Below are 22064 nucleotides of genomic sequence, written 5' to 3' on the forward strand. Positions count from 1 at the left end.
ATCAAAGTGGCCATAGTTGTGGTATATGATCACAAGTTATAAACACGATTGAATTGTGGTCAAGTTTTATATAAAAAGACACGTGAAGTGTCCAGCTCCTCAAAGCTTATTATGAACTTATCGAAGCTTGTAAGATTTTAAACCGATAAGTATAAATGTCTCGGTTATATAACTACATCTCAATTTATATCATGTGATGAGAAAAATATATATCATAATCCATTGAGCAAAACAATTTCCATCGTCAAATATCATTGATTGTTAAAGAATATATATAAAGTTTGAAACAACAAGCATGAAAGTTTTGTGGTACTAATCCATTCCTTGATGTGAATGTGATGATATAATGATCAATTCAAGGTTATGATCATATACATAACTCAGAAAATTGTAATGATGCCACCATGAATGTTGTATGGATATAATTTATTCCTTGAATAGAATGTGATGATATTATAATTGGTGTAAAGATTGTAATCATGGTAATTGAGAAAATTGTTATGATGCTCATGTAATGAGATCAACCATGTTAATAACGAGATGATTATACAATGATCGTTATAAAGGTCGTAAGATATAAGATTGATAAATTTTATACGACTCATCTAGTTCTCAATTGATGGTAAGCAAAGAGAACATTATTTACAAGGAAAAAATCGATTGAACTCTTTTCATTTGTCACACTTGAGACATATGCTCCTAAAGTAGCAATATCATTATAAGAGTCATGAAAAAATGAAATGATTTTATACTCATGTGACCGAGTAAATAATGAAAAACTATGAAGCTTGTTTTGGTTCTACTCCATTCTCAAAAGTGAATGTGATTATATATTAATCATTGTATAAGTAATGATGGACCTAATTGAGAAACTTGTAATGATGAGAATGACTTAAGAATTGTAATGATGGTCATTTTAATAATGATATGGACCACCAAAAGTGGCAAACTAAGGAGTGATTGCATAATGAGATGGTTTTAACTTTGAAGTTATAGTATATTCTCTCGTATCATACGTTTTGTATTACATACGAGCAAGTAATACACATACGATCATAAACCAGGAGTTTATGGATCATAATTATTTAATTAGTTGGCATGACCGGTTAGACCACACCGAGTCAATGATGATGTGAAACATAATGAAGAACTAGAAGATTCTTCAAGATAATAATTAGCATGTAATGTTTGCTCTCAAGGGAAATTATATATTTGCAAAATAAACAAGGGTGTGTATACCTAAATATTATGGAAGCGATTAAAGGATATGTGTATCCCAAAATGATACCATTTAATTTTTTTTAAATCGATGCATCGTCTAAATGGTTATCAAATCCACAACCTGAAGTTTGTGTGATTGTGGCTTAGCTAATGTGATAGCAAGCATATTAATCCGGATTAGTATATTTATTTGATAATTGTGAATTTGATTCCCAAGTTATTAACGATCATTGGAATAAGTGTTATTGGGATCAATAAACGTCTACTATTGGTTACAAAGCTAGTAATCATGAGATGAGCAAAAGTTCATTTAGGTACATGTAATTTTATATATAGTACCATCAATTCACATCAAGCCAATAAGTTATAGTTCTCCCCATACAGTTGGTTTTTGGTCAGGAACCAAATATGTCTCATCAACGATTTTGGTTGTGCGACATATATTGAAACTCATCCACCACACCGCACAAAGATGGGACTTCTAAAAAGTTTGAGAATATGTTGGGTATAAATAATCGTCTATGATTAAATACTTAAAGCCATTAGTGAGAAATTCGTTTATGGCTCATTGGTTTTCACTTTAGTGAATGAATGTTCCCAACATTAGGGGGAGATAACAATCAGTTGGAAAGTGAAAAGTGAAATGAATTATCATGTCATCTTGATCCTCAGACTATAAACTAGAAATTTAAAGTATAATTTATTTACCAATATTAAAGAACAAATTTACCAGACAAGTTCACTGACCTAAATAGAGTGACTATAGTAAGTCACATAATCAACTGCTTATGCTCCAGTTATATTTGTGTCCAAGAGGACAACCACATATTTTGTAATGAGTCTATTGCACGCCTGAAGCGTGGTAGACTAGTCGATTCCAATAATAAAATCCCTCGAAAATTGGAGCAAGTAATTAAGATGGTCAAGTCGAGGTTATAGTAATAAGATCTAAAGACGAGACAATAGACATGATGGTTCAAGAAGAACCTCAGGTACCTGAAAATAAAGAGATCTCGATAAGTTGTATCATGTCTAACATATGTATGGAATCGAAATAAAAATCGACGTCGTTATACTTTTGTATATAATGTAGCGCTTAAAATGATTAAATGATAAGGATCAAGATTTAAGATCTGCCTATGAATGAATATTAAGAAATGATTGGCCAAAATAGAAAGACGCAAATAAGGCAGAGTTTAGTTCTCTAATGAACTGGAAAGTTTCTGGACCAACAGTCCATACAACTAAAGTTGTAAAATATGCTGGATACAAAAGTGTCTTTTACGCGAATCATGTGAAAATAAAATTAAGTGATATAAGTCAAAATTATGGCACAAGAATTTTCACAAATACCTATGATTGATTATGAGAAAACGTATTCTTCAGTGGTGGATGCATTGACTTTCCAATATCTTATTAGTCTGGTAATATATAAAAGAGAATTGACACGCGTCTTATGAAAGTTATGTATCACTTGATACTAAGTCATATAAAATAAGTTCTCGAGAATATTATGAGTATTATATAAATTCAGATCTGAATACATATACATGTTATATATGTTATTGAATTGAATATGATTGGAACTCCCCATGAGTATCCTAAAGCATTTGAGTGCTTAAGAGGTTAATTGAAACACCTTATGGATGTAACAATAGTGCACCAATACTCCAATAAACATACCTAGAAAATGTGTACCTGGTTATTATGGAAACTCAATGTACACAATGTACAAACATGGTACAATATGGATTTTGGAGATAAAAGCTAGTGTTTATGGCATTTTTGCATATGATATAGATATCAATGTGTTAAATGCGAAAATTTATGTAGCAAAACTTCTAAAGAGTGAAAGCACATGCATATTTGGATAAAATGTAAAGAATTCCCTCATGGATTGATAATGCTAGAAGCTTTAATGATGTCAAAACCTCAAGAATGTATTGTATGAAGTTGACAAAATACGCATGGACTAAATAGTCGAAACGAGTGTTGTACAACTCGAGATATTCGCATAAAGAGGGATATAAGTTTGATTAAATTAGTCATGTTCTATGAACATTCTACTTTTAAAAGTTCACTATAATCGCAATTTACAGTAATGATGTCTAGGCATCATTGAGAGAAATTGTCGAGCTTTTAGAGGGAGAATTTTTGAATGACCTTGGCACGGTCTAATTATTACTCGAACTGCAGTTCGAGTATATATGTAATTATATTTTACTAATCCCTCAAGTACATCTAGAAGATGATGTTTGGATATTTTAGTATGGACATAGTTAAACCTTAAAGTATGTTAAAGGTTGTTAAGTCATTTGTTATAAGAAATGACTATTATTATCTCCTACCAAAGTAGAGATTCTCATTCTAGAAGTACCATCATTAAATGCATAAGTGCATTAATATGTTTTGCTAGCTATGTATGGTTATAATATCTTTTACTTGAGCTTATTGTCATGATATAAACTTTGTCAAGTAAAGAGACATTGGAATGAGTTCAAGGAAATATTTCAGGTATAAACGATATTTGATTATATTTTACTAACCCATCAAAAGAAGTTTTGTTAGTCTTGTAGATGCAGGAATGTAACAAAACACCGTCGTGCACATTAAAGGATCAAGCGACAAATCATTGGCTACAAAAGCTTTGTTCGACTTTCAAGGAAGATGGACACACGTTACTTAAAGGATACATGTTAAAATGAGGGGGAGACTCATTCAAGTTGCACTCTTTTTCCCTTAACTAAGTTTTGTCCCATTGGGTTTTCTTAGTAAGGTTTTTAATGAGGCAACATACCTGATCCAAAAGTATCAGGAGGAGAAAATACGCGCTGCACTCTTTTTCCCTTAGCTGAGGTTTTGTCCCACTGGGTTTTCCTAGCAAGGTTTTTAACGAGGCAGCATCACCAAGCGTATTAAAGGTATGTGGATAGTCAAGGAGGAGTGTTATGAATGTATCATTTATATTGTGACTCTCCACATACATAACTTATCTAACTCCCATCTCTTTAGTTCCTTTAATATTAATGTATGTGCCTATATGTATAATGGCATTTGTGTATGGTGAAAATAGATCAATCAATAAGATTTACAATCTCATTTTCTTATTCTTCCCTTCATATTGCTAATAGGTTAAGTTGTTTCACAACAGATATATTATTTATGAAACAGTTTCGTGTGTATATATACGCGGAGCTGCACTGGGGAACTAAAAAAAAAGTTGAGAACCGGTAAATCATAGACTTTAGATGTAAAATACTCATTTTACATAAAAAAATTAGAGATTTTTTTTACATAAATGCATATCGAAAGTCATTTTAATAAAAGTACTGAAAAAATTGAAACAAAGTAGCGATATTTATTTGAGCTTTTAGTAAAAGATTGAACAAATTGAAAGAAAGTAGCAATATTTATAATTCTATGATCTCTTGTTAAACTTTTCAAGTTTAAAAACCATATCCAATAATTTCATTTTTAATTTCATAGTTTAGTTTAGTTTGTTCTTCTAATTTGCAAGTCTTTTATTGGATTTAAAATGATGGTTTGTAATTATCAAAATATATGGAAGTTTGGATGTAGACAAAATATAATATAAAGGCATTGGTAAAAAGTGAAAATGACAAATACATCATTAGACTTTACCTTGGCCGCTTTTATTATGTCGATGAAATTTATTCCCCTTGTGTGTAATAAAATATGTAGCTTTTATTATAACGAATTCACTTTAATTATGTACATTTATTTTATTTATTATTTTGTTGTCAAGAAAATGTATCACTTAATTAATAAACAATAAAGTAACTTTTAACTTACCTTGCACATCATGTAGATTTATTTTATTTATTATTTTGTTGTCAAGAAAATGTATTACTTAATTAATAAACAATAAAGTAACTTTTAACTTATCTTGCACATCAAACATGTATAATTTACATGGACCAAGAAATATCTTAACAGATTGTAACAAATTGCAACAATACATAGACAATTATACCTAGTGGCTAAATGAAGAATACAATATATGAGAACTTTCGATGAGGCTCTTCATTGATGTAGCCATTGCTATGCTCTCCGGACGAACGCCCGTAACCACATCTCTCTTTTTTTCCTCCCTCTCGTATTGTCAGGCGGATGTGTCTGTTTCCACTGATGACGGTTTTCACTGTGTTCTCTACATTGGTCGCAATAAGGTGCCATGTCCTTCCTCGTCTCCCACTTTCATTTACGCAAGCCACAAACGCCTGTTGGATGTACTCTTAGGAATTACGATCATAATACGAGAGAGTTTCTAGTGAGATCCACCTATAATACCCATAAAATTTGCAATTTTTTTTTTAATTTGAAGGGTTATTATTGATATTCGTCAATGATTATTTTTTGTAAATGTGTGATATATAAATTGATTTGAAACGATTTTATATAATTTTTAATAAACAAATATAATTAAATTTTGTAAGTACAAATCATGAAGTAAAGCATTTCTCCTCCAATAAGAAATCTGTAATTTTATTCTTTTTCTAAAAACATTTTTGCTACCCTAATTGAATAAAACAAAAAACAAACAGGAGTATTTGTTAGTTGTTACACCCGATTTCAACTTCTTTTGCACATGTTTGACAAATGTACCATGAAAATTTGATAAGATCAAAGTTTGCAATTGTTCAAATATCCTGAGATGCAAAAACTTAAAAGAAATATTAGATAACTTTAGTATCTTGAGATGCAGAAACTTAAAAGAAATTTTAGATAACTTTAGTTTAACGCATGCTATTTCCAATGTTGTCCTTTTATTCGTATACTATTAAGAGTACAACAAAGATAAATAATGATCTTGAATTATCAGGGTCTCTTTGATATGGTTATAAAATGAACAAGGTGATAGAATCGATCATTACCATTCCATTATGAAATGAATTATTACATTGTGTTGTTTGATAGATAGGAAAAGACGAGGATATAAAATCGGTGGTGAATGGTGGTGGTGGGTGGCGATGATGGTGGCTGGGTGGTCATAGAGGATGGCGATGATGGTCAGTGGCGATGGTGGCAACGATGTGGAGGTGGTGGCAATGTGGGTGGTGGTGACGTTGATGGCGATGGAGGTGGTGGGAGGGCGAGTGGTGGCAGGTGGAAGTCGGTGATGGGTGGTGGGTAGTGGTGACAGTGGTGGGTTGTGGGTCGTGGTCTTGTTAATAAATTGTGAGACAGAGAATAGAAAAAGACAGGGAGGGCAGACATAATGTTTTTGTGGGAATGAAATACCCTATTTGTTTAATGGACAATTCCATTCCATTGACAAACTAAACATTTTTTTTATTTCATCACAATGGTCCATTTCAGTTCGTCCTAATTTTTGCATATTCATTGTTTGAGAATTGAGTTTATTAACAAATTTACCCATTTGGTTAAATAGTCAAATTCTAGTTGACTCTTTTAACCTGTTTAATTAAGCTGACATCTCATCTACTTGTTTAATTAAACATGAGGCCCATATCAACTAATTTAGTTAAACAAGTCGATCCATTGACTTATTTAGGACCCGTATAACACATTATTACAACATAACAACTCACTTCTGACTTTTTAATACATTTACAGTTTACAGCTCGATTAAAACTCATCTACAAGACGTCAACTTGTTAATCTCCACAGACCGTGGTTGTTATCCTTCACGCCTAGCCGCCTTCCAACGCACGTCACAATCTGTAATGCAACTTATGAGTCCATCTGAAGTTTTTTTAAAAAAAATATAATAATTTGTTAATCATTTTATTTAGCTTTAGATAGTAAAGTATTGCATCACATATAAACATATGTACCCGTCAACTTTCATCCAGAATTTTTTTTTTCACGTGAATTCCAAAAGTCGGGGAATATTATTTGTACGTTTTGGCTTCATATAATATCTTTATATTTTCTTGAAATTAGTCCGAATATTCGAGTAAACTCCGAGACAAGTTAACGAGTCTTAGTCTATATGGGATTCCCATGCACGAAAGAGATGCACGATAGCCTCATCATACACATAATGTTCTAACTTTAGAAAGTAACTTATTCCATACACATTTTTATATTTTTTACATAAGTGTTTTTTTGTTGATTCTTGTTTAAAAGAAACCATCTTGTTTTCTTTTCAACCGGCAAATTTCTTTTATTATTTAGTCTGTGTTTACATGTGTTTTGAAATCACTACAAGCGTGTTGCGAACGAAACTGCTGACAAGAATAAAAAGAAAATGTAGAAAAAACACTAAAAGATAACCGAAAGAAAATCAACCAAAAAAGTTGCATGGTAACGATGTTGTTCGTATGAAACCCGTGCCGTACCAAATTTGCCTAACCGAAAGATCTTAAGTACCAATTCGGTACCGACTTTTGGCATTCCTGGTACCGGTTCACTACCGTTTTTTACCTTTATATACCGGTACCGTAACCGTTATTTTCGGTATCAGTACCGATTCTGTATCGGTTGGCACCAACCTCATCACTACCCCTGAAACTAAAAAAAGAAAAAATTAAAAGTTGAAGAAAATCAACAAAAAAAAAAAAAGTTGTACGATACCGTTGTTTGTACGGTAACCGTGATCAGGGATGAGCAAATGGTACCGGGTAGCAGCACTGAATTTCCCGAACCAAAAGATTTCCAATATTAATTCGGCACCAACTTTTGACGTTTTCTGTATTAGTACCGGATTTTACCTTCATGTACTGATACCAAACAGGACCGTCCCGGTATTTTCGATAGCAATACTGATTCGATACCGGTTGACACCAAGCTTATCCCAACCCCTGATATAAAAAAAAGAGATTAAAGTTAAAAAGTAAGAAAATAACTATTATTATAATATTAAAATAATAAAAGTATTAAAAAAAACTATATATTATTATAGCGAAAATAATATTAAAATCACTATTCATTTCACTTTCTTTATTAATATATAGTAATATATAGTAGGGTAAGGATAGTGTAAAAAGGGCCTAAAGTGTGAGAAGTGTAAGAAGTGTATTATAACACTATATATAATACTATATAACACCATATAAACACCGTATAACAATATGTAACACCATATAATACCATATAACACTATGCAACACTATATATCATTATATAACAAATATAACACTATAGGTTGTCTGATAGCATGTCTATGATAGATGTATAGTGTTATATTTGTTATATAATGATATATAGTGTAACATAGTGTTATATGGTATTATATGTTGTTATATATTGTTATACGGTGTGTATATGGTGTTATATAGTATTATATATAGTGTTATAATACACTTCTTACACTTCTCACACTTTGAGCACTTTTTACAGGATCCTCTACCATATATAGTAATAGTAATAATATTATTATTATTATTAGAGTATATTACGATTTTAGCCCATGTGGTTATATCACTTTTACCTTTTTAGCCCCAAAAGAAATCTTTTAACATCTCAGCCCCCAACGTTTTTTTTAACCCTTTTGCCCCCAACACTAACCCCATCCATTTACTTTTAGGGGCCAAAAGGGTTAGAAAAAAAAAGACGTTAGGGCCAAAAGGGTTAAAAAAAAAGACGTTGGGGGCTTAGATGTTAAAATATTCTTTTTGGGCTAAAAGAGTAAAAGTGATATAACCACAGGGGCCAAAATCATAATTTACTGTTATTATTATTATTATTATTATTATTATTATTATTATTATTATTATTTATTTTTTTTTTTGTTACACATGTGCATACTTGTAGTTAAAATCGAATTTATAGTTTACATAAACATTTTTAAACATATTTTCTGTTAAGTGAAACACGAGCATGTCCTAAGATAGAGACGTGCACAAGAATGGCTAGAGTGAATGGCAACACAAGCACGAAACACAGGCTAGGGGCAAGACGATGATGAAGTGATAGGTAAGGACGGAGTAAAGGAATTTTTTTTTTTGAAAGGCAAAACATTAAAGGACTTCACGTTCATCGGTATAGAGATAGACGCCTAAATGGGTTACCCACAAAGGCGTAAGCCATACGCGAGCAAGACATAACTTTATCTTGAAGGATGAAACTGAGAGTAGAGGCTCGGGCCGAAATAACATGGGTGGATCCAAGACACAAACGTAAACACCAAGATTATCGATAGATAATCATAAATCATATGTTTCTTTGATGTATATATCTTTTCGATGAATGTGAGTTTACGTCATCCCCAATGGGACATCCAGGAGGTACAACGACGTGTTCCCCGACTAAGTAGTTGTGGGTTTAAATACTAGAAAGTGCAGATGTGATGGTTTTATGAATAAAGTAGAGTAGATGTAGAATTGATGTATGTTTGTTTGTAAAAAAAAACAAGAGTAATTTAAGTCAGTGACTAATGTAATGGTGTTTAATTTAAATATCTAGAAAGACTAATTCATTTTTATTTTTATTTTTGAAACGGTGACTTTCATGTATTAGGTTATCATACTCCTCAAATCAGAGAGGCTCATTTTGCCCCACTCTGGCCAGACTAAGTATCTTAACTGGGCTCACGCTGGCTTTAGAGTTTGGCTTTTTTTTTTGGTGTTTTCTCCGGAAACCATACCGTCGGTTGTCACTTGGCAGTCGTTGTGCCATCACAAGAGCAGAACTCTCTGGTGTAACATACATTACGACGAAAACTCGTATAGGCTCGGGATTCAAACTGACAACCTCGAATAAGACGTAGTTCAAATCCTTCGTCGCCTATATCTACCCCATATGACACAAGAAAGACTAATTCATTCGATATTCATACAAACTAAGAAAGACTAATGCATTTGATATTCATCCAAACTAATAAATTTTTTTGCTGGGCTATAACAAAGAGTAGAAGTTTAATAATTTTTTTTGCGTTTGGGCCTGGACGAACAGACTTGGGCCGTGAGAGCACGTAGTAAACCAATAAAGAATATAATAAAACTAAAAGTAAAACCCATTGGAACTTGGAAGTCTTCACTCTCTCATTTCGGCCCGATATATATTGAGCCCAAATGCAAACTATTGGGTTGGATTGGAGTGTTTGTAGTTTGGACTATTACCGATTATATTTTCTCTACTTTAATAAAACTAGCAATAACATGCACGTGCGTTGCGGCGCGAGAATATCGCAAACATCGAATAGATTAGTCCAAACGTCTTGTCATGCGTTAACCGTATGGAAACGCGCGTTTTGACGTATCGGATTGAACCCGAAGTAACCTATATAAGCATTGCGATTGGATCAAACTATATCGAATTTATATGTGACCCGACTCATACATATAATAGAAACTACAATTTGACTCCACACGATTCGAAACAAAATTTACGAAACATACAAGAAATACGCACGAATACATATTATATTTGTCCTGACTCATCTCCCAAATCGAAACGTAGACCAACTGAAATTTATAGTACATAAAAATATGCACGTAAAAATGGGGTTTTTTTAATGAAAAAGTATTATATTTGACCTGACTCGTTTTCCAGAAAAAGTTTACGTCGAAACATAGAGCAAACCATATTTATACCGACACGTAAATAAAAATATTCACATAAAAATAGTTTTATTAAGTAAAGGAAGTATAGGGATAAACTCGAAACAAATTAAAGGTTAAAAAGGTTCGTAAAACCATGCCAAGTAGCACCAATGCCACACCATTACCAGCGACCCCAACATTGGAAAAGGTCGTAAAAATAAAATAAATAAAAACGGAAAAAAATAACACCGAACGAAAAGCAAACGTAAAATCGTTGAACCACGCACGCCCGTTGTTGTGTGTTAATACGAAGAAAATAGACCGAAACGTAAAACGTAGAAAAGAATAACTAAGTCAAACGGGGAAAAATAAAGGTGTTGCAACGAACCTGTCAAATGGGAAAAATATACCAGAAAACAGTGAACCCCACACACATGTTGCGGCGTGTTAACTTTCAAAATTTAGAACGAAGCGTAAAACGAATAATTTGTGAAATATGAAACTCATGAGGGGCCAAAGACGAAAATAAAAAGTGTTAGGGTTTAATTGCAAAAAGAAGAAAAGTATTGGATTAGAAATAAAAAATCAATTTTTTTTAAAATCTCCCATACATGGGGTATAACTCCATAAAGCAAGAATTTGTTGCTAACATATCTCCTATACTAAAGTAAAATAACTTTTCCAAATGTCATGATTTTAGGCCACCGTTTGATGATGTGGACATTCTCTTAAGCCAGAGAATTGAGAAGTCAGGGGCAATTTGTTTCCTCTTATTCTCCTTCACGCAGCTTCTCAAACACGCTCTCATATATTGTTTCTCCAATACGTCGTCCTCTCTTTTCAAGCAATTCTTAAAACCCTAATTTCAATTTCATATATCTCTGCCTATTCCATCGATCTATTTCTCTCTATTGATGTATGTTATGATTTGTTCATCTGAAACCCTACACCAAAAACTCCTATCATAAACCCATAAATCTTTTGGATTGTGTTATATCTCTGCCTATTCCATCGATTTATTTCTCTCTGTTGATGTATATTATGATTTATTTATCTGAAACCCTACACCAAAAATTCATATCAGAAACCCATAAATCTTTTGGATTGCGTTCCACTTAAAGGTTGTGTAACACCCCTGATTTCTGCCACTCCGAACTTTCACACGCACACCCTTCTTCTCTAATCCAGGTATGTTAATCTTTTTTTTTGTGTTTTCGAAGCATATTCTTCTGCCGAGTTTAGTACATTGATTTCTTCTTCATCTCGGTAATGTTGGATTAGTGGTTGGATAACATAAGAGGGATGAGTTAGTCAAAATACGGAATGACTCCGATGCAATGGTATGTGTTTTTATTTCTTCTTCGATTCTTTTTTTCTAGACCTAACAAGTGAAAGAGCAGTGTGGTGGAATTATTACATTATGGATTTTTATTTCGATTTGACCTATTTATATCAGTGACGAGTGGTGGTGGGTTTAACTAAATGATGATTTTGAGTTTCGTCCGTTTTGGTTTCTAATTATCGATTAATTTGGGATAAAGTTGGAAACTTTTTACGAAATGAATGTTATTGATGAATGAAGATGTTAGGGTTTATTGTGGATTAGTGTTTTGTTAAATTTATTTTCGAAGTTGAAAGTGTAGTTGATGTAGTTGGAGCTTTTAAGTTTAATTCACTGTTTTTTATAAAGATTTGTATTTGGAATTAGGGTATTACTTATTTTCACTTGATTTTGATAATGGAGATAACTGGAGTTTATTGGTATATCCGCCTGTTGAAGTCCAACTGAACTACATTCTCTCGGTAGCAGACAACCTGTTGAGGTTTTATCTGTTAAAGACGTTGAAGAAGTGGTTTCTGGAAGTCATGGGATTCAAAGCCTAAGCCTGGTTGCAGCTCCTCTTGGTATTTAAAATTGTGTTTACATGTCCCTGTTTTTGGCGATTCTCCTAACCAACACAATTACGTATTGATTTTAATAAAATTTCTTGATTTTCATTCCATAGATTGTTCTAGAGTGATTTTTGATCAACTTTTACACCAAATGAAATTGTAGATGGGAGTTCTGGTTCTCAAAGGAACAATTCTGAACCAAAGCAGCAAAGGACGAAAGCAGTTGTTTCTAAAAATGTAGCACCTTCAAGACCAGCACCCCAATCTCACCCTACAATGGTTGCCTCTGGTTCTGCCTTGGCTACTCAAAACTTAAATTCTCTATACAAACTATTGGCATGTTCTGTTGTGAACATGATATCATGTCCGACACATTTGCTTATGATCGATTTCTAACAGATTTTTTATTTTACATGATATGGTGTTGTCGGTGGGTTTTATCAACGTATGCTTAGCTGCATGATAGACATAAAAAGAAAGAGTTTGAGCGAAAGCAACCAACCGTTGCTCGAGAAAAAAAGGTATACATATTTGTTTCTAAGTCTGATAATTATGTGAAATTATTGATTTGTCCCTTTAAAATATGTTTTCAGGTGATGTGAGACTTAAAAATCTGAAAAGCAAGACAATTGACTTGTACAGGACTGTAACTTCTATAGTTTCGTAGGAGATAAGGAGTGACGATGGTGGTATGCGGCTGTAGCACCAGAGACAAACCATGATGAACCAAATTCCCCTGGTACGCTATGATCCATTCACCGCTTATCTCAACCTTAGGTCAGTTTCTATAATTCTATATTAGATTTTCAAGGATTTCAGTTAACATCATAAATGATTTTATGTATTTCTTTTAGATTTTTCTGAAATTTTTTGATGTGGTTTTTGCAGGTGGTTTGTCAATAATAGTGGTTAACAACATAACGTTCAATCACTTTGTAACGGGTCGAAGGTAGGTATATGACGTAGCATATGATAATTGAATATAGAACCTCTTGATATAGAGATTACTACTTTACTAAGTGTACCAACTAATAAGTATATCGAGTTTACTTCGCTTTGTAGCAATTCTTTGTTTTATTTAGTTAACTCTCTAAATGTTTAGTTCTAATGGTTAAGAACTATAAATACTTTAGCAATGAGCATGCCATTGTCAGTTTAGGCTTTTAGTTGAACAACTAACCCTCAAAATGTTGCAATCGCTTTTTACCTTTTTAATATTAGAAATTAATCTTATGTTGGATGAGAAAATGGGCGATGGCTTGATACGAGTATCAATGAGGCATACAAGAAGTAGCTAAATTTCCTGTGATCAGTCTGACCATAGAAGGGTTCTGTCATTTGATTTTGTTATCAAAGATCTTTTATATAGCTACAATTAGAATGCATGTGTTTGCTTTCTTGGATAGGGACTTTGCAAATTTATTATCTGGTGTTGAAAAGGCCGATGACTTGATACGAGTATTGAGGGAGCTTACCTCTTGTGGAAGTTGAATACAATGTTAGTTACAATGTAAGTGGCGTGTTGAGTTGTAAGAAAGAAGAACACTTAAAGTAAAAGGAACATATTATTGATGGTGTTTTAACTTATCTTGTAATGGTTACACACCGATGTACGTGAGGATTTCTATCTCAAGTTTAGGCATGGGTATTATATCCTATCATGTAATGATGTTAATTTTTGTAATCCAACCTTAGCCTTTGCTAACATTATCTATATCCTATCATGTAAGGATATTGATTTTTGTAATCCAACCTTAGCCTTTGCTAACATGTAACACCCCGAAATTTTTATGAAACGAATAAAATGAATTGAATAAAAATAAAATCCTAACTTAGTTGGTAAAGTGTGTAGGGTAAATAGTTAAGCATGGAGAAAAGCTTAAATTTAAATACACCCACAAATTTAAGGGGGTAAAGGTGTAAAATTATTAAAATTAAATTATAATAACAATTAGATCTCAAAAACACACATCAGGAGTGTCGTGTCTGGGAGATCGACCAAGAACGAGCACAAGGGGTTAAACCCTAACTTCAAGAAACTCAAGCAATTAGACCCGAAATCAAGAGATAATCCAATGCATGAGCCCTCATTTTCAAGTATCTAACCCCAATTTCTGAAGTGGTAAGTTTAATTTTCTGAAATTATGAATTTTAGGATGAGGGATTCAACCCAATCTCGAATTCTTGTAACAAATGTGAGAAATTTGAGTTAGGATTTCTTTTTAGAATGAGACTCATGTTGGATTCTAGGTAAATTGAAAGATATTTTTGTATGAGACTAAATTATGATGATGTGCTATGAATATGATGATTTGATTAGATATAACTATGTGAAATGTTGAAATATGATGCTGTTGTAATACCAATCATAGATGTAGGATAAAAGAATGATAATAACTTGATTGATTTTTGATGGGTTATGAAGCGAACTAGTAGGATTCATGCCTTGTATACTTATATATAATGCTTGTAAATACAATGCTCACCAAGTGTTTGACGAAATACTTAAAAGAATAAATATGTGTATTTTAGAAGATGATGGAATGGAATTTAGTTGTACTAAATGAACGAATGAATGTGTTGTTATAGGCGTGAAAGAAGAAGGTTCGAACACTAGGAAATCGGAAGGCTCACAAGATCGAGGTATGTTAATTTATACATACATTTATAGCATGTTGTATTATGATTACTGTTTTGGTCAAAAATCACACAAGGATAATGTAACCAAACTTTATGTAAACGGGGTATGATGCTTGGTTAATTATGAAAGTAAAGGATCACTTCTGTGATGAAGATGCAAAGACACAATGATTTATACGAGGAAAAAGCCCTTGATCAATGTATGATCTCCGGCATAAAAAACCTCGGGTGATGGCAACTACCGATCACCAACTTCAATATAAGAAAAATATAGTTACAACTTCGGATGATAATGAGCTGAGTACAAGGATCACTATTGTTTTGAGCGTCTAAGTGTGTGAGAGTTGCGTTGTATGTCGTGTGTCCTCTTCCAAATGATGGAGAGTGGTATTTATACAAGTGTAGGTGACCTATTTTAGGTAAAAGGACTAATTATCAGCTCATTACCCCTTTGGAAATAAAAGACAATCTAGCCTAAATTGCTGCCCATGAATCAAGCCATGTTTCCATATCCTGTGCAACGTCTATCTCCGATTAAGCTCTTGCCATAATTGTGAAGACGCGTCCCTTGATCATGATGCTTAGAACGTATCCTGCTAGATATTCCTGCAAAAATAACATTGCATTAAGCGAAGATGATCTTTAGTATGAGGATCCTATAATGTCCCATGATCCTGATCCTGAAGTCCGGCTGAGGATCACTGTCTGCCAAAGAAACAAGGATCACTGGTTAGGATCACGCGTAAGGATCACCTATAATAAAAATCCAGCCCTAACAATTGCCCCCAAAATATAATGAGTTTATTGTAAATTGACGAGTTATATTTTGTTTCGATCTTATCTCCAACGGGCGACTCCGAATAACTAGTCGTTACACATGGACTAGCCGTTGTGATCATTACGTCATAGATGTGACAATCCCTGCAGATCATGATTATAAATAGGAGATAGGGTGAGGATCAGTTTGTATTTAAATTCAAGATACACTCCCTTTATATTCTGCACCGAAGATTGATCAGGTATTCTTCTCTTTCTCTCTTTCTTTTCTCTTTGCTCTGTTTTCTGCTTCTACTCTGTTTCCGTCTCGTCACAAACATGTTGCTCCGGAATTCTCCACACAAGGATTCCAAGAAGGATAGTCCTTTAAAAAGCCAGGGGATTATCAAGGATTCTCCTACGGAGAGGTGTTGCTTTACTGATGTTCACATAGACAGAATTCGTCATTGCTTTCTGGCGAATACTGTTTTCAAGTCCTTCACACCTACCGCTCTGAGTGACTCTGTTTCGGATACCTGGGTGGCTTTTCCTGCTACTCCATTTACCATAGGGTATTCATATCCTTTTCCATTGTTCACCCAATCTTTCTTTTCCTTAACCGGCATCTCATATATCCAAGCTATGCCGATGATCTGGAGGGTTCTGTATACCTTCGAGAGGATCATCGAGCAGGAAGGGATTGATCTGGGGATGGCGGAGTTAGCTGAGTTTTATGATCTCACCACCTTTGGTTCTCACCGGTATTTGTTGAAACGGAAAGCCGGGGAGGATCACCCTGTCTTCAAGGTTACTAAGAACGATACAAACTGGAAGCGTCGCTTTTTCTTTGTTAGGAGGGATTCCATCCCAGATGGGAAGGATCTGCCCAAGGAATGGGCCACTCATGGTAGGATAGAGGATCCTCAAAGGATCACTATCAGCCCTGTCTCATATAATGAGGATCACTAATATCTCTTTTTATCTCTTGTGCAGCTATATCCATTGCTCATCTGAAATTAAGCCCTGCTGCAAAAGAGAGAGTCCTAGCTTTTAAAAAGCTTAATCCTGAAATCAGAAGTTTCCAAGTCACCGTCCAAGATTCTCAAGAAGTATCCTCTGCATCTGCCACTATGTCAAGTAAGTATCCTTATAGAAAATAAATTAAATGTAGGATTGTTTGATTAATAAAGCAACTTATCTTGTTTTTTGATTGTGTAGGTGCTGGAAAGTCTGCCAGGTCTGTCAAATCTGCTTCTAAATTTGGAATAGATGATCTCACCACCGTCAAGTCTTCGAGGAAGAAGGCTCCTGCTGCCAGTCCTTCAGTTTCAGCCCCCAAGGCACCTATCCGGGGCAAGGGAAAAAAGAGGAAAACCCCTGAAGATCTCCAAGGATTTCCCCTCCTCCGTCAGCAATTCCTTGACTACGTGAACGAGGTAAGGATCACTGCCCCTGTTGGTCACCCGTTTCGAATATCCTGTTTGTGTATCCTGTTTTCTTTGAGGATCATCTGGTTCTGAACTTACCTTATTTCCCTCTTTGCAGAAACTTGCCGAGATCGAGACCTATCTTGGCCATGTTGAGGATCAAGAGAGCCAGATTGCCGACCTTCAACAAATGGGCGTGCTTAAGGATCTCAAGATAGCGGATCTTGAGAAGGAACTCCGGGCCACGAAGGATGAGGTTGCTCAGAGGTTGAACGATATGGATAACGAGAAGCAGGAGATCACCCAAGATGCCAAGGTCTCCGCGGCAATTGCTATGTACAAGATACAACTTCAGATGGCTGAGGAGGCTCAGGATCCTACCTTTGACAAAAGCTCGTGGGACGTTGAAGGTTGGAAGGCAAGGCTGGCGGACCTGGAGGACGAGGATGAGGCTGAGGATATTCCCATGCTGGAAGGCGGTGATGCTGAAAAGGATCAGGGTGGAGAGGCTGGTGGTGATGGAGCAGCGAAGGTGTAGGCTGCATGATTGGGCGATGATGGATATTGTTGACTAGGCCGGAGCCCAATTTTTTAGGATTGGTAGTGGTTTTTTGTGGTAGTGGTGTTTGTGAACAATTATGGTCTGTAATCTTCGAACAATAGTCTTTAGGGTAAAGGATCCTGGATCCTTCGAACAATAGGTAGGATTACAAAAGGTGGAGGGATCCTCTGTTTGGGGGATGAAGCCTTTGTGATCCTGCCGCTTTCACTTTCCTGCACAATGCTAAGACCGCATAGACAATGGACACCCTTTGCCAACCCATGTGGACGGGCCACGTTTTGCTGGTAGAAATGTGGGTTGGCAATTTTGACAACTTTCTTGAAAGGGTTAATGATCCTTTTGTTTAATAATATAACTATAACTTTTCTGGCTTATCTCGTGTTGTTATCCTTATCTTCTTGTTTCTTAGTTGTTTTTGTAGTATATTTGTTAAAGTGGCAAGAGTTGAAAAATATATTTAATAAAGTTAGGATATGATCCTAGATCAAATATCCTGATATTGAAAATATTCAAAGTATTTTAGTTCAAGGACCATAGGTTTGGTTGTCAAAGTATAAGGGTTGGTTAGGATAATGAGTATAATCAAAATAGTCAAGGATCATACCTGAGGATCCAAGTTAGGATCCTAACCTTCAACCGAGACAGTCGTAGACAAGATTTTACTAGATGATAAGGATCAAGGATCCTTATGTGTTTTAACTTTGACAATCCTGAAAAACGAAGCACAACTTGGGACTAAGCCAATGTAAGAAATAAATTAGTAACTGGCGACATGCCCAAAGGATAACTGAGAATGATCCCGGAGGATCACTGGGGACAAGCCCAAAGGATAACTGGGGACAAGCCCAAAGGATCGTATGTAAACTAGAGTATGGCCCTTACTGGCGACTATCCAAACTCAGTGACATGAAAATGTCAAAACCTTAGCTAACGTGAAAACGTTAGAAACCTTTGGAACGGATGTATGGTACGTCTACCATTATACGGAGGATCCTGGGTATAGCCAGTACGATGAGGTTGTCAGCCCCGGAAGTGGGTACTGGTCCCAAAGACGTGAACTATATCAGAATCATCGTGCGCTGCTGGCGGAAACTGGGGATAATCCCAAGGATAACTGGGGACAAGCCCAAGGATCTGCGTTGCTCTTGAAGATCTTTTGACGATATGCTGAAGATACCTGAACTATCATAACTCAAATGGTTCGTGAGAAGAGGATGAAGGATACAGGATCCTTATCCTTTGGTAAAAAGTAAGGAAATGTAAATGTTTTAAGATAAGGACATTACCAGAGTAAGGATCACTGACATCATCGGGATCCTTCGAGGATACTTCAGTGTGAGGATCACATGCTTGAAGGATCATGTTCACATAAAGTATCTCTTTAAGTGAACAGCATTCCAGGCTCTTGGTAACAAGTTTCCTTCCATAGTTAGCAATCTGTATGCCCCCTTTCCTGCTTCAGCTTCAATTAAGTAAGGGCCTTCCCATTTTGGTGCTAACTTCCCGTCAGCAGGATTAATAGTGTTTTGGAATGTTTTTCTCAACACCATATCTCCGACTTGGAACTTCCTTATCCTAACATTTTTGTTGTAGGCACCAACCATTCTTTGTTGGTAGCTAGCCATCCTTACCCTAGCCAGATCTCTGATTTCCTCAATAGTATCCAAATCCTGAGCCAGGATTGCAGCATTTTCTTCAGGATCACGAGCACTTGTTCTAACAGTTGGGATCACCATCTCTGTTGGGATCACTGCTTCTGCCCCAAATACTAAAGAAAAAGGTGTTTGACCAGTGGCATTCTTGGGAGTTGTTCTATCAGCCCATAGCACATAAGGTAACTCCTCTGCCCATTTCCCCTTCTTGGATCCTAGCTTCTTCTTCAGGTTGTTGATGATGATCTTGTTGGATGATTCTGCTTGACCATTGGCTTGTGGATGAACTGGTGTTGATGTTATCATCTTGATTCCCCAACTGTCACAAAAGTTAGTGGTTCTGCTTCCAATGAATTGGGAGCCATTATCACATACAATTTCAGAGGGAATGCCAAATCTAGTTATAATATTTCTTTTGATGAAGGATATGACTTCCTTTTCTCTGACTTGGGCGAAGGCTTCAGCTTCTATCCACTTAGAAAAATAGTCAGTCATGGCAAGCATAAATACTTTTCCACCAGGTGCTTTAGGGAGCTTGCCAACTATATCCATTCCCCATCTCATGAATGGCCAAGAGGATGGTATGGGGTGTAGTAATTCAGCTGGTTGATGAAGGATATTGTTGTGTCTTTGACAAGGATCACATTTCCTAGCATATTCTACAGCATCTCTTTTCATGGTTGGCCAGTAGTATCCTGTTCTAAGGATCCTTGAGAATAATGCCCTGCCCCCAGTGTGGTTTCCACAATCTCCTTCATGGAAGTCTCTCAACACTTCTTCAATTTCGGGATCCTCAATACATCTTAAATATGGTCCTGCAAGGGATCGTTTATATAGCACATCATTTAAGATCGTAAATTGAGATACCTTGATCCTGAAAGCTCTAGGATTTTCTCCCATTGGAATCTCTCCGTCTTGCAAGTATTTCATGATTGGTGAGACCCATGATCCTGCATAAGATTGAGCTTCTTCACTAGGGATTACTGCAGTATCCTCTTCTATTTCCATGGCCACTTGACTTTCAATAGCAGGAGCCAGGATGTGGATGATAGGGATACTTATGTCTTCTGGAATTTTTAAGGATGATCCTAAGTTGGCCAATGCATCAGCTTCCGTGTTATCCTCCCTTGGTACCTGTGTTAAGCTGAAAGAAACAAAAGAGAGTGCCAATTCTTTGACTAACTCTAAATATTTGGTTAGTTTTTCACCTTTAACAGCATAGGATCCATTAAAGTGATTGGTGATCAATAATGAGTCTACATATACTTTAAGATATTTTACCCCCATATCCTTAGCAATTTGTAAGCCAGCAATTAAGGCTTCATATTCAGCCTCATTGTTAGTTGCTTGGAACTCACAGGCTATGGAGTGGGGTATTATGTCCCCCTGTGGCGATTTTAGTAGTATCCCGAGCCCTGTGCCCTTAACATTTGAGGATCCATCAGTGTGTAGTATCCAAGGATCCTTGGTCTCATCCAGCTGTTGGACCTCCAATTCTGCTTCTCTTTGTAGATCACTACTGAAATCAGCCACAAAGTCGGCTAAGGCTTGTGATTTAATGGCTGTTCTTGGTTCATATCTTATATCATGGGCACTAAGCTTCACTGCCCACTTAGCCATTCTCCCTGACATCTCCGGTTTCCTGAGGACATTCTTAATTGGAAAATTAGTTTTAACAACTGTTAGGGCTGGATTTTTATTATAGGTGATCCTTACACATGATCCTAACCAGTGATCCTTGTTTCTCTGGCAGACAGTGATCCTCAGCAGAACTTCAGGATCAGGATCATGGGACATTATGGTGATCCTCATACTAACGGCCACTTCCGCTTAATACAATATTGTTTTGCAGGAACATCTAGCAGGATATGCTCTAGACATCATGATCCAGGGACGCGTCTTCACAAATATGGCAAGAGCTTAATCGAAGAAAGACGTTGCACAGGATATGGAAACATGGCTTGATTCATGGGCAGCAATTTAGGCTAGATTGTCTTTATTTCTAAAGGGGTAATGAGCTGATAATTAGTCATTTTACCTAAAATAGGTCACCTACACATGTATAAATACCACTCTTCCTCATTCGGAAGAAGACACACGACATACAACGCAACTCTCACACACTTAGACACCAAAAGCAATAGTGATCCTTGTACTCAGCTCATTATCATCCAAAGTTGTAATCATATTTTTGTTATATTGAAGTTGGTGATCGGTGGTTGCCATCACCCGAGGTTTTTTATGCCGGAGATCATTCATTGATCAAGGGCTTTTTCCTCGTATAAATCATTGTGTCTTTGCATCTTTTATCACAGAAGTGATCCTTTACTCTCATAATTAACCAAGCATCATACCCCGTTTACATAAAGTTTGGTTACATTATCCTTGTGTGATTTTTGACCAAAACAGTTTGGCGCCCACCGTGGGGCAATTGGTGCTTCAT

This window comes from Helianthus annuus, chromosome 3 (assembly GCF_002127325.2).
Source record: "Helianthus annuus cultivar XRQ/B chromosome 3, HanXRQr2.0-SUNRISE, whole genome shotgun sequence".
In the NCBI taxonomy this organism is placed as follows: Eukaryota; Viridiplantae; Streptophyta; class Magnoliopsida; order Asterales; family Asteraceae; genus Helianthus; species Helianthus annuus.